The sequence below is a fragment of the Saimiri boliviensis genome, chromosome 8 (assembly GCF_048565385.1).
Source record: "Saimiri boliviensis isolate mSaiBol1 chromosome 8, mSaiBol1.pri, whole genome shotgun sequence".
In the NCBI taxonomy this organism is placed as follows: Eukaryota; Metazoa; Chordata; class Mammalia; order Primates; family Cebidae; genus Saimiri; species Saimiri boliviensis.
Window position 1 is genome coordinate 30,184,923 of NC_133456.1, and position 13,579 is coordinate 30,198,501.

At 42.1% G+C, this 13,579-nt stretch overlaps 1 protein-coding gene and 2 non-coding genes across 6 annotated transcripts in view; 1 reads left to right on the forward strand and 2 right to left on the reverse strand.

Moving 5' to 3' along the window:
- The window catches only part of FBXO40 (F-box protein 40), a 33,896-nt gene extending 25,015 nt beyond the window's left edge, over positions 1–8,881 (reverse strand). For all 4 annotated transcript variants that reach the window (XM_003941636.4, XM_074404278.1, XM_039477682.2 and 1 more), the window contains exon 1: positions 8,723–8,881. The gene's annotated coding sequence lies outside the window, so the exon portion shown is untranslated. The remainder of the gene's footprint in view (positions 1–8,722) is intronic.
- Positions 184–324, forward strand: LOC120367304 (U4 spliceosomal RNA). The gene has a single exon (XR_005581710.1). It is a non-coding gene; the product is annotated as a U4 spliceosomal RNA (small nuclear RNA).
- Positions 8,882–10,565: 1,684 nt separating the features above from the next.
- LOC120367276 (small nucleolar RNA U13) lies at positions 10,566–10,668 on the reverse strand. Its single transcript, XR_005581692.1, has one exon. It is a non-coding gene; the product is annotated as a small nucleolar RNA U13 (small nucleolar RNA).
- Positions 10,669–13,579: the final 2,911 nt, after the last annotated feature.

Sequence of the window (13,579 nt, forward strand, 5' to 3'; positions counted from 1 at the left end):
CAGTTGATCGATCACCTTAAGTAGGAGCTAAATGGTGTTCCCCCAAAATGATCAAATTAGATATATCATTAGTTGCCTTGTGATAGTAGATGCCCTGTTCTACTCTTCTCTGTTCCTATACACAGTAACAGGATCCTTATTCTCCATGGGGTTTGTCTGACTTTCCTAGACTGAGCGATTTCTAGCTTTGCACAGTGGCAGTATCGGAGCCAATGAGGTTTGTCTGAGGTGCGATTATTGCTAACTGAAAACTTTTCCCAATACCCCGCCATGATGACTTGAAATATAGTCGGTGTTGGCAATTTCTGGCAGTTTCTACGGGAACTGAATCATCTCAGTAAAATAATTAAAAAATAAAAAAAAAGATTTCTCTGCATTTTGAGTGTCATAGAGGCAGATAAATAAAATTTTAATGCCTTTCCTAAGCTTTTACATAACACTTCATTTGATTTTCACAATAACCACGTGAGTTGGGTACTACCGTTTCTAATTTGGTAATGGAACAAAGGATTCTGAGGCACAAGGAGGCCTAGGTCTGTCTGTCTTCAAACTGTATACTCTTTGCTACATTGCACTTGTCCCTCAGAGCCCCATAGCGTCAGATGTGTTTGATCCACATGTTTTGGGGGAAATGCAAGCCCATTGCTAAAGTTGGGGCATAGAATAGTGTCCACAGGATTAATCTTTTCAGGTTGTAAAGGAGCCAGATGCCATTCCCTAGGAAGCACCTCTATCCCCATGGTGATTTTTTTTGTTACTTCTTTGAACCATATCCCATACTGTGCCCCCTCTTAGTAGAGATAACAAGAGGAGCATCCAGGCCCAATGACTTTGCATTTCAGAAAATACAAATGTGAAAGGGAAGGTTGTAGGGTTAAAAAAAAGTGCATTACATAGGCCAGATACTGTGGCTCATATCTGTAATCCCAGCACATTGGGAGGCCAAGGTGGGAGGATTGCTTAAACTCAGGAGATTGAGACCAGCTTGGACAACATAGAAAGACCTTGTCTCTACTTAAAAAAAAAAAAAAAAAAAAAATCAGCCAAGTGTGATGCATGCCTGTAGTCACAGCTACTTGGAAAGTTACTGTGGGAGGATTGCTAGAGCCTGGGAGGTTGAGGCTGCAGTGAACCATGATCATGCCACTGCACTCCAGCCTGGGCAAAACAGCAAAATCCTGTGTGTGTGTGTGTGTGTGTGTGTGTGTGTGTGTGTGTGTGTATGTATGTGTGTCTTGGCAGGGCACAGTGACTCATGCCTATAATCCCACCACTTTGGGAGGCTGAGACAGGAAGATCACCTGAGGTAAAGTGTTTGAGACCAGTTTTGCCAACATGGAAAAACCCTGTCTCTACTAAAAAAACAAAAATTATCCAGGCATGATCATGCACACCTGCAATCCCAGCTATTCGGGGTGGTGGGGCGGGGGGCTGAGGCATGAGAATATCTTGAACCCAGGCAGAGGTTGCAGTGAGCTAGGATTGTGCCACTGCACTCCAGCCTTGGTACCAGAGTGAGACTCCATCTCCAAATATGCATATGTGTGTGTGTGTGTGTGTGTGTGTGTGTGTGTGTGTATGCACTGCAATATGGATTCTGATATTAAAAATGAAACTACTGGGCCGGGCGCGGTGGCTCAAGCCTGTAATCCCAGCACTTTGGGAGGCCGAGGCGGGCGGATCATGAGGTCAAGAGATCGAGACCATCCTGGTCAACATGGTGAAACCCCGTCTCTACTAAAAATACAAAAAATTAGCTGGGCATGGTGGCACGTGCCTGTAATCCCAGCTACTCAGGAGGCTGAGGCAGGAGAATTGCCTGAACCCAGGAGGCAGAGGTTGCGGTGAGCCGAGATCGCGCCATTGCACTCCAGCCTGGGTAACAAGAGCGAAACTCCGTCTCAAAAAAAATAAAATAAAATAAAATAAAAATAAAAATGAAACTACTAAATCAAAGCACTCAGATTATAGAAACTCTTCACTGTGAAAATGTTGACAGAAATCTATGCCTGAGACAGAGTATGGCTACTCAGGTGCCATTTCCCTTTTAATTTCTATGCCCTCTGTTCACATTTAAATTCTTGCTTCTTGTCTGAAAAAGCAGTATGTTCTATCCTCTTAAAAATGAGCTAAAGTTAAAAATATGGTCAACCCATTTTCTCCAAAATATAAGTTTTAAAGTTCCCCTGTCTAGAGGAGATAGCAGTCAAACTAATATAGTTTAGACTTAAATAGTCCAAAGATCTACAAGGAATGTGCTAGATGTAGTTTAAATGAAACAGGATAGAAGAAGGACCAGGTGTGCGAGCTTGAGGCATAGGTTGTTTTTTAAAGAAATAGAGAAGCATTTAGCACCTGCCAAGGGGGCGGGAACTCGATTTGATGCAGGTTGTGGTGCTGTGTGGACCATGCAGAAAGGAGTAAATTGGGCCCAGTTCAGTGGTTTATGCCTGTAATCCCAGCACTGTTGGAGACCAAGGTGGGAAGATTGCCAGTTAGGTGAGAAGGCCTTGACGAAAGATCTGGAAAAGTGAGTGGGCAAATTCTACCCACTTCTTTCATCTTCACCATTGCCCAATGCCAGGCATCTTCCTCTGTCACTGGTATAGTGCAAAGGCTTTATAATCCATCTCACTCCTTCCTTCGTGTACCATGTCTCAATTCACACACCAGGTCCTTCCACTAACTCATACTCCATTTAAACTACATCTAGCACATCTAGTAAAATCTAGTTCTTTGTGAATCTTTGGAGTATTTAAATCTAAATCATAATATGTTGACTGCTAGGGAAATTTTAAAGCTCATGTTTTGGGGAGAATGCATTGGCCATATTCACCAGCAGAAAGCGTCGTTTTTAGCAATTTATAAAACTAGGTTATTACTCCCCCACTTAAAACTTCCAGTTGATTCCCTTCACAAGGAAATAAACTCTGAAGTCCTTCTCTTGGCCCATGAAGCCATGCATGAGCTCTCCCCTCCTTGCCCTTCTACCTGACCTCCCACCCTTGTGCACTTTGCTTTGGGCTTGTCACTTATGCCAGCGCAGGGTCTGTGTGCCTGCTCTTTCTACCAGGAGATTTCTCCTCTTGATCTGTATTGGCATTGTGGAATCCTTCTTGCCAATTAGTTTTCTGCTTGCATGTTACCTCCACAGGGAATCCTTACCAGACACCCCCAATATAAAGTAAGTCAGTGAGCACTCCCATGAATTAGCTGAGTGATTTTCAATAAGTTAATCTCCCTAGAGCTAATTTATTAATTCAAAAATAGGGCTTATAGGCTGGACATGGTGGCTTATGCCTGTAATCCCAGCACTTTGGGAAGCTGAAGCAGGTGAATCACTTGAGGTCTTGAGTTTGAGATGGGCCTGGCCAACGTGGAGAAACCCCATCTCTAATAAAAGTACAAAAAAGTAGCAGGGTTTGGTGGTGAGCACCTGTAATCCTAGCTACTTGTGAGGCTGAGGAAAGAGAATCGCTTGAACCCGGGAGGTGGAGGTTGCAGTGAGCCAAGATCGCGCCATTGTACTCCAGCCTGGGCAACAGAGTGAAACTCCATCCTCGCCAGGCGCGGTGGCTCAAGCCTGTAATCCCAGCACTTTGGGAGGCCGAGGCGGGTGGATCACGAGGTCGAGAGATCGAGAGCATCCTGGTCAACATGGTGAAACCCCGTCTCTACTAAAAATACAAAAAAATTAGCTGGGCATGGTGGCGCGTGCCTGTAATCCCAGCTACTCAGGAGGCTGAGGCAGGAGAATTGCCTGAACCCAGGAGGCGGAGGTTGCGGTGAGCCGAGATCGCGCCATTGCACTCCAGCCTGGGTAACAAGAGCCAAACTCCGTCTCAAAAAAAAAAAAAAAAAAAAAGAAAGAAACTCCATCCAAACAACAACAACAAATCTAAAATAGGGCCTATAGTAATAACCCATAGGGTTGCATGAGCATCAGATGAGATGAAATAGGGAGTATGTAATAGATGAATCACTCTGTGAGGAAAGTCATTCTCACGGTCACCTCCCTCCCATGTCTAACCTTTCCATTTTCCATCATCCTCATTCCAATGTATCTTATACTCCACTGTCAGTTTGATGATATTCAAATTTTATTTTTTTAAAAATTATTTCCTCTTTTAAGAATGTAAACCTCCACACTTCCCTCCAATTTTGGGCCCCTTTAATCACCACAAACCATTCCTTAAGCACTTAGGAATTCAAGCAGTACTGCTTCAGGACTGAAACTTTTTAGATGCCATAAAGACAGCTTGAAGGCATCTTTGTTTTCTAGGCCAAAATCTGTAATTTTTATTGCTCATCTGCATTATTCTGCTCATCAAGAAAAAAGGTAAGCATGGCTGTTGAGACTTGCCTTCTCTCTTGCTATTGGTGGCGGGAGTCTGCAGAACCTGGCAAAGTTGCCGTGATAGTGAGAATGGTGAGGGAGGTTCCAGTGATGGGCACAAGTGTTATTGCCAGCGAGGTGTGTGCAGGCAGTGGAAGGAGGTCTGACCGGAATATCAACAGAGGGTGGTAATACCTCTTAAGGACCCACCGAATGGGCTCCTAGGGACTGAAGAGTGAGTAGAGCCAATACTGCCCCCAGCACGCAGTCATCAAACATTGAATAGGACTGAACTGAATTAAACTGAACCTGGAAAAGGGCAGCATTTTAAAAGCCGAGAGAGTAATTTGAAACAAATTTAGGGAGAAAGTAGAGTGATGTCAGATGTATGCTAATTGGGCTGCTTTTTTAAGGTGAAAAAGAATCATTTCTATTTAGGTTAATGTAGGCCTCACTGAAGAAAAGACCTGAGTGGGCTGGGTTTGTAACAGATACTCTGAGCGCTGGCCAGATTGTTTGCAGGGGATTAAAGTACTTGTTCTTTTAAACACTTGGCAGTCATAGAATCCGAAATCTGGATCAGGAGGATAACAAGAAATCTGCTATTCCATAGCTTCCCAAACATGCAAAGGAACCACCCAGGCAACCTTTTTAAAATGCAGATTCTGATCCAGTGGGACTGGGGTGAGGCCTGAGACTCTTCCTTTGTAACAAGCTCCAGATGAAGCTGATGGTCTAAGGGTCTCACTTTGAAAGGAAAGGATATGTTTTAACTTCCTTGTTTCCTAGAGGAGAAACTGAGGCTCTGAGAAGTGAAATGCCCTGCCTATGCTCCCAGAGTCTCTGGCTCTAGTTACTTCCCTTTTTTTTTTTTCTATTGCACTTTGATGTTTTAGTGAGAAAGTCAGTAGAAATCACAGCACCCCACAAAGCTACCTGCGTATTGATGGCCAAGACATGCTGGCAGCTTAGATGGTACCAAGGGCAGAGTAGGACAAAGCCTGGAAGAAGGAGGAGGTGGTGACCAAGTGTTGCTGGCCAACAAAGTCATGCTAACACATATAGCAGGTGTATTTAAATCACTGACTCAAGCGAAAGAGAATGGGATTAACAGATAATAGTTTTAACATTCTTTTCTATCATTTTAAAGTTAGTAGGCAAACGGAGTTGATGTCAGGGAGATATTTTTAGGCAAGGGGCCCTCTCAGCACCCCTCACATGATGTCAGTGACTAAACTATTCAGCCTCTTCATGTGGCTAGCCCTGGCAATAATGATTTATTTCTGAGCTTCAACTTCAGTGAAAGTGACAAGGTTAAAAGTTAAAAGTCAAAGATATTTTTAACTTATTAACCAGCCAATTAATTAGTTACTTTAATTATGCACTATTGAACTGTTTCCCTACTATGAAAAAATTTAATTGTAGGGAAAGAAAATGTATAAAGTTAATTATAAAGTAATCCATTTGTCTTCCTGATACTATAACACAATTGCTGAGGATAATTCCCACATTAGACCCATTGGTGGGTCCTTAAGAGGTATTATCACCCTCTGTTGATATTCTGGTCAGACCTCCTTCCAGTGCCTGCACATACCTCACTGGTCACAACACTTGTGCCCGTAATCCTTCGCTTCCAGGCTGCAATTCCAGTACCTTCACTGTATCCTAAAAACATAACTACCCTCTCCCAGATCCATTCCACTTCACAATCTGGAATTCTCCACCTATACTAGAAATCTCTCTACCTTTATACTTATTAGTTACTTAATTAGCTAGTTAATTCTCATATCTGGTGCTTCCATACTAGTACTATTGTACTAAATTACTGTTGTATTGGCCAAGAAAGTGCTAAAGTAACTGGATTATCTAGGGGTAGCTGTGAGTCAACCTGTCTGCTTGGTTACTTGTAAGCCAACACACCCTGGTTTCACCAGGACAGCACCCCAGAATACACCTTGGAGACCTTGGTGCTTGGAAGCTCTGGAAAAATTAAATGAAGTTAGGTGATTATACAGAGTGAATTTGCTTGTGCCCAGAAAACAGGCATAATTATAACCCAAACACACACCTATAGTGGAGACATGGGGTACATATGAAGGGTACAGAGACAGACAGGAAGGAACCAGGAGTTAGGGTTTCTGAATAGTTGCTTTAGGTCTCCCTTTACTTGGCATCAGTGGCGTTAGCCTGTACACTTCAAAGGTCAGAGTGTACAGAATCCTTTTTGCTGCATACGCCACTTCCCAGAATGTCCTGAGTTGAACTTTGAACCAGTGAAAAACAAGAAAATAAACACTGCTTCCCTACCCTGCCAACTTTTAGTGCATGCAACACTATACAGCTATTCTAGAAGCAAAAAATTATCTATCTATAATTATAACTTTTAATACCTCAAGGATCATTAGACATTTGACTTTTGTCCCTCTGAATATGCAAAATTGTTCAAGCTTGTAACAATCTTTGGTTTTGGTGCACAAGCCTATGCAAGTTTTTCAACTTTAAAAATATTTCATTTATATTCCATGGATGCACTTTGGACTCAAGAGAGCTGGGGAGGAGAGGGACACACTTAGATAATATTGTTGGAGAAAAAATAGTTCTAAATTCTGCAGACAGAGTTTCAATAGTACATACAGAAAATACATTTGTGCTTATTAACCGACAGTGTGACACAGCAGATGAATTTAAGCTGCGTGAGAATGACTTGCAATTAAACACAGCAAGTGTTGGCTGAAGAAAAAGTCACAGAATTTAGACTTTAGAAAATAGAAATTCTGGGCTGGGCACAGTGGCTCACGCATGTAATCCCAGCACTTTGGGAGGCTGAGGTGGGCAGATCAACTGAGGTCAGGAATTCGAGACCGGCCTGGTCAACATGGCAAAACATTGTCTCTACTAAAAATACAAAAATTAGCTGGGCATGGTGGTATGTGCCTGTAGTTCCAGCTATTTGGGATGCTGAGGCAGGAGAATCACTTGAACTCAGGAGGCAGAGGTTGCAGTGAGCCAAGATCATGCCATTGCACTCCAGTCTGGGATACAAGAGCGAAACTCCATCTCAAAAAAAAAGAAAAGAAAATAGAAAAATAGAAATTCTTCTGACCAGGCACAGTGACTCATCCTTGTATTCCCAGAACTTTGGGAGGCTGAGGCAGGTGGATCACTTGAGGTCAGTAGTTCAAGACCAGCCTGGCCAATATAGTGAAACTCTGTCTCTACTAAAAACACAAAAGTTAGCTGGGCGTGGTGGCACAGGCCTGTAGTCCCAGCTATTCAAGAAGCTGAGATAGGAGGATCTCTTAAACCTAGAAGGTGGATGTTGCAGTGAGCTGAGGTTGCGCCACTGCACTCCCGCCTGGGTGAGAGAGTGCAACTCTGTCTCAGAAAATAATAACAATAAATAAATAAATAGAAAATAGAAATTCTGGGCCAGTCATGGTGGCTCACACCTGTCATCCCAGCACTTTGGGAGGCTGAGGTGGGTGGATCACTCGAGGCCAGGAGTTTGAGAGCAGCCTGGTCATCAAGGTGAAACCCCATCTCTACTAAAAAAAATCCAAAAATTGGCCAGGTGTGGTGGCAGGTGCCTGTAGTCTCAGCTACTCAGGAGGCTGAGGCAGGAGAATCACTTGAACTTGGGAGGCAGGAGTTACAGTGGGCCGAGATGGTGCCACTGCATTCCAGCCTGGGTGACAGAGCAAGACTCTGTCTCAAAAAAGAAAGAAAAGAAAATAGAGCTGAGCATGGTGGCTTACACTTGTAATCCCAGCACTTTAGGAGGCTGAGGCAAGTAGATCACAAAGTTAGGAGTTTGAGACCAGCCTGGCCAATATAATGAAACCCCATCTCTACGAAAAACACAAAAAATATTAGCTACTCAGGAGGCTGAGGCAGGAGAATTGCTTGAACCCAGGAGGTGGGGGCTGCAGTGAGTCAAGATCATGCCACTGCACTCCAGCCTGGGTGACAGAGCGAGACTCTCTCAAATTAAAAAAAGGAAAAAAGAAAATAGAAATTCTGGGTTCTAGGCCTTCTGCTTGTTTCCTCACCACTTTCTCCACTCCCCTGTACGCCTCCCCCAACACCATCACCATGTTGTAACTTTACAGATATCACGTAACTATTCTGGCTGATTATAGAATAAAGAACCTAAGCTGTCAGAAAGCAAGTACTCCACCTGCTCTAAGATTTTATATTGGAAGCAGAAACTTAGGCATGGCTGGATCTCATTCTCAGTGCCAGCCTTTCCCCCACATCATTACATAACTAATTTGCTTAACAATCCCCTTCCTCAGGACACAAAAGTGATGTGCAGCTCAGCCTCATCTGCATATTCACCTCTGAAGGTCCTCGTCATGGTGCACCTGCTCCTGTTTGAATGCTTACCTTAATGGAACGGGCTGAGTCAGCATCTGCTTGCACCTGAACCCTTGATTGCAAGTAAGCAGATTGCCGGGAGGTGGCCAGGGTGCATCAGCTGCAATAGAGGACAGAGTTCTGTTGAGAAGGCAGGGAAAGGAGAGAAAACTTCAACAGAAATAGTCCAAGTGTTGCGAAGTTAAAAATAAAACTATATCACAAGGGGCAATGTGACCAGGCTCAGCTTACAACTTTTTCCTTCCCCTGTATTTATCAACACTCAGTCTCTACTGGAGTGGCATTTAGCAGGGGAAACTGAATAGGAAGTAAGGTTTTATACCAATAGGTTTTCTATCCCTTGAGGAAGGAGGAAAATCTTTTTAAGAAGGATCATTTTCAAGACTAGAGCAACCTCTCAGATTCCTGCATGTGCAGCTGGCTGGCCCAGCTGTGCTGGAGGAGGCTGGCAGAGCATTCAGGACGGTTGCTGCTCTAATTATAACCATGTTCCTCACCTAAACCCATCGCTGGCTGAAGCAGCAACATGTGCAAGTGACATGCTTTCCTGCTTCAGTTTCTCCTGTCTCTTGTCATGACAAGTTAAGTGTCTGTCCTCCCCTTGCCCTTGTCTTTCCTAGGTGGCTGGGAAAGGAAGAGTTTGTAATTGAGACCCAGGTGTAGAGCTAATCCAGTGTGAGAGAAGTAGAGGCTGTAGGAGTCTTTAGCTATCATTTTGTCCAACTCCCTCTTTTTACAGAGGAGGAGACAGATTCAGAAGAGGGAAATTCGTCATCCAAAATCACACATCTCATTAGTGGAAGAGGACATCTCATTAGTGGCAGAGCCAGAGGAAAGCCACAAAGAGCTTGTTTAACTCCCAATCTGATGTTCTTTATCTTATCATCTCAATAAACTCATTCAGCTATCTTGTGAGGAAAGAAACTATAGAATCCTGACTTTGGTGTTTTCTAGGTATGTGATTTTGACCAATTTACGTAACCATTTTTTATTTCAGTTTTCCCTACTGTGAAATGGCGATGATACTTAGTGTAATCACATGTAACTATGTCAATACACATAAGGCACACGAATGATATGTACTATATACAAGATGCTCAACAATGCCTACTGTTATTTGAATGTATTTTGACTCAGAGCAGATGTGCTAAATTCAGCTGTGATTAACAACCATCAAATTAACCTTTCCTCTGGATTCTTCCATACATATTTCTCCATGGAGGTAAACTTATTTGGAATGAGCAAATAGCAGTTGAAAATTGTAAAAACTTTCTACATTGATTTTGTATCTTGAAACTTTGCTGAACTGGTTTATTAGTTATAATAGTTTTCTTGTGGATTCCTTAGGATTTTCAAGGTCATGCCATCTGTTAACAGAAATATTTTAACTTCTTTCTTTTCAATTTGAATGCCTTTTACTTTCTTTTCTTGCCATTTTCCCCAGCCAAGAACTTCCAGCACTATGTTCTCACTGTGTTTGGTGAGCGTAAGAGTGGCCACACTTCACTTGCTCCGATTTTAGTGGGGAAGCATTCAGTCTTCCACTGATAAGTATGATGTTGCCTGTGGATTTTTGTAGATGGCCTTTATCAAGTTGAAGGACAGGAGTTTTATAGTTTGTTCTAGTTTGTTGAGTGAATCAAGAAAGAATGTGAGTCTTCAGCAAATGCTTTTTCTGTGGCCAGCAAGATGATCATGTGGTTCCTGTCTTTTATTCTATTAATATCTTGTATTACATTGATGCATTTTTTTTTATGTTGAAACAATCTTCCATCCCTACTTGGTCTGGTATATGTCCTTTTTATATGTTGCTAAATTTAGTTTGTTAATATTTTATTGAGAATTTTTTTCAAGTCAGATAGGTAATGTGCCAACGTCAAAATGAGGTTTGAGGCTGGCACTCTCACACATCCATGTGAATGCCCAATCATCATGCTCATGAGCTACAAAAGGATCTTACTGAGGATTTTTGCATCTATATTCAGAAGAGATGTTACAGGTTGAGCATCCCCAATGTGAAAATCTGAATTCCAAAATGGTTTAAAATCCAAAACTCTTTGTGCTCTAATGTGACATTATAAGAGGAGAGTTTCACACTTGGCCTCATGTGATGAGTCATAGTCAAAATGCAGTCAAAACTTTGTTTCATGCAGAGTTATTTAAAATATTGTACAATTACCTTCAGGCTATGTATATAAGGTATATATGAAACATAAATGAGTTGTTTAGACTGGTGTCCCATCCCCAAGTTACCTCATTATGTGTGTGCAAATATTCCAAATGCAAAGAACTCCAAATCTGAAACACTTCTGGTTCCAAGCATTTCCAATAAGGGATACTCACTATAGTCCATAGTTCCCTTATGAGGTCTTTGTTCAGCTTTGTTATCCAGGTAATATCAATCTCATAAAATGAGTTCCCTTTTCTTTTGTTTTTTGGAAAAGTTGTGAGGGATTGGTGTTAATTCTTTAAACATTTTGGTAGAGTTTGGCAGTGAAGCCATCTGGAACTGGGCTTTTCTTTGTGGGAAGTTTTCGATTGTTAACTCAATCTCTGTGCTTATTATAACTCTGTCTTAGTCTGTTTTTGTGTTGTTATAACAGAATACCTGAAACTGGATAATTTATGAAGAAGAGAGATTTATTTCTTACAGTCTGAAGGCTAGGAAGTCTTCCAGCCTCAGATGGAAGATGGAGGGGCGACATCTGGCCAGGGTCTTGTTTCATCCTCCCATGGCAGAAAGAAGAGGAGGAGGGAAGAGAGAGAGAGAGAGAGAGAGGTGAAAGGTGGGGGTTGGTGGTGGGGGACAGAGAGATTTGGAGAAGAGGCCTGAACCCATCCTTTTATCAGGAACCCACTTCTGAGACAACTAATCCACTTCTATTAATTTAATGGCATTAATTCATTCCATGGGGGCTCTGCCCATTACCTCTTAAAGGTCTCATCTCTCATCTTTCAACACTTGCTTTGGGGATTAAGTTTCCAATGCATGAATTGTGTGGGACGCATTCATACCATAGCAAACTCTATTCATAAGATTCATTTCTTGTGGAGTCAGATTTGGTATTCTGTGGCTTTTCCTAGGAATTTGTCCATTTCATTTAAATTATCTAATTTGTTGGCATTCAATTGTTCATAGTATTTCTTTTTAATAATTTTTATTTCTACAAGGTTTATAGTAAAATCTTGACTTTTGTTTCTGATTCTAGTAATTTGAGTCTTTTGGGGGCTTTGTCAATCTAGCTAAACCTTTGCCATTTTGTTAATCTTTTCAAAGAACCAGCTTTCAATTTCATAGTTTTTTTTTCTCTATTGCTTTTCTGTTCTCTATTTCATTTACTTCTGCTCTAAGCTTTCCTTCTCTCTGGCTTCTTTGGACTGTTATTATCAGTTATTGAGAGTGTTGTATGAATATACCACATATGACTATATATTGGTGACATTTTCTTAAGAATTTTAATTTTCAGCAGGGCATGATGGCTCATGACTGTAATCCCAGCACTTTGGGAGGCTGAGGTAGGTAGATCACGAGGTCAAGCGATAAAGACCATCCTGGCCAACATGGTGAAGCCCTGTCTTTACTAAAAATACAAAAATTAGCTGGGCATGGTGGCACGCACCTGTAGTCCCAGCTACTAGGGAGGCTGAGGTAGGACAATCGCTTGAACCCGGGAGGTGGAGGTTGCAGTGAGCCAAGATTGCACCACTGCATTCTAGCCTGGCATCAGAGCAAGACTCTGTCTGAAAAAAAAAATTTTTTTTTTAAGTTTTGTTAAAATTTGCCTCATATATTTTGGGTATATGTTGTTAAGTATATACAAGTTCAGAGTTATTGTATATTTCAAGTTAATTGTTCCTTTGTTGTTGTCTAATATACTTTCTTTCTTTTTTTTTTTTTTTTTGAGATGGAGTTTTGCTCTTGCTGCCCAGGCTGGAGTGCAATAGTACAATCTTGGCTTAACACAACCTCCGCTTCCTGTGTTCAAGCGATTCTCCTTCCTCAGCCTCCCAAGAAAACAAAATTTTCATTTGGAAAAATTTCATATTTCCAAATGAAATAAAGAATAGAAAAGCAATAGAGAAAAAATTATGGTCAGGCTGGTCTCGAACTCCTGACCTCAGGTGATCTGCCTGCCTCAACCTTTCAAAGTGCTGGGATTATAGGCATGGGCCACTGCGCCTGGACTAATATACTTTATTTCTAAACTGTTTTGGCCAGGCGAGGTGGCTCACACCAGTAATCTCAGCCCTTTGGGAGGCTGAGGCAAGAGGACCACTTGAGCTCAGGAGTTTGAGGCCAGCCTAGGCAACATGGCAAACTCCTGTCTCCACTAAAAATACAAAAATTAGCCAGGCATGGTGGCAGGTGCCTGTAATCCCAGCTACATGGGAGGCTGAGGTAGGAAAATTACTTGAACCCCAGGAGGTGGAGGTTGCAGGAGCTGAGATTGCACCACTGCACTCCAGCCTGGGTTACATTGTGAGACTGTCTAAAAAAAAAAAAAAAAAAAAAAAAAAGGCCAGGTGTGGTGGTGGGTACCTGTAGTCCTAGCTACTCGGGAGGCTAAGGATCACCTGAGCCCAGGAGGTGAAGGCTTTGGTGAGCCATGATCATACCACTGCATTCCAGCCTGGGTGACAGAGTGAGACTTAGTTGCAAAAAAATAAATAAAGTGGATAACCCCCCAAACCACTCTCCTACTTTTAGAAAATCCAAAATAGCTTTGGGAAGGGAATTTTGTAGTCTCACTGGCCATGTAAGGGACTAGAAAGGCTTCTCAGGGAGAATTGTGGGGCTGATCGCATACTGCTGAGCTATATTTGGAAAAATCTTTTCACAACATTTTCATGGAAATCAAAGAGACA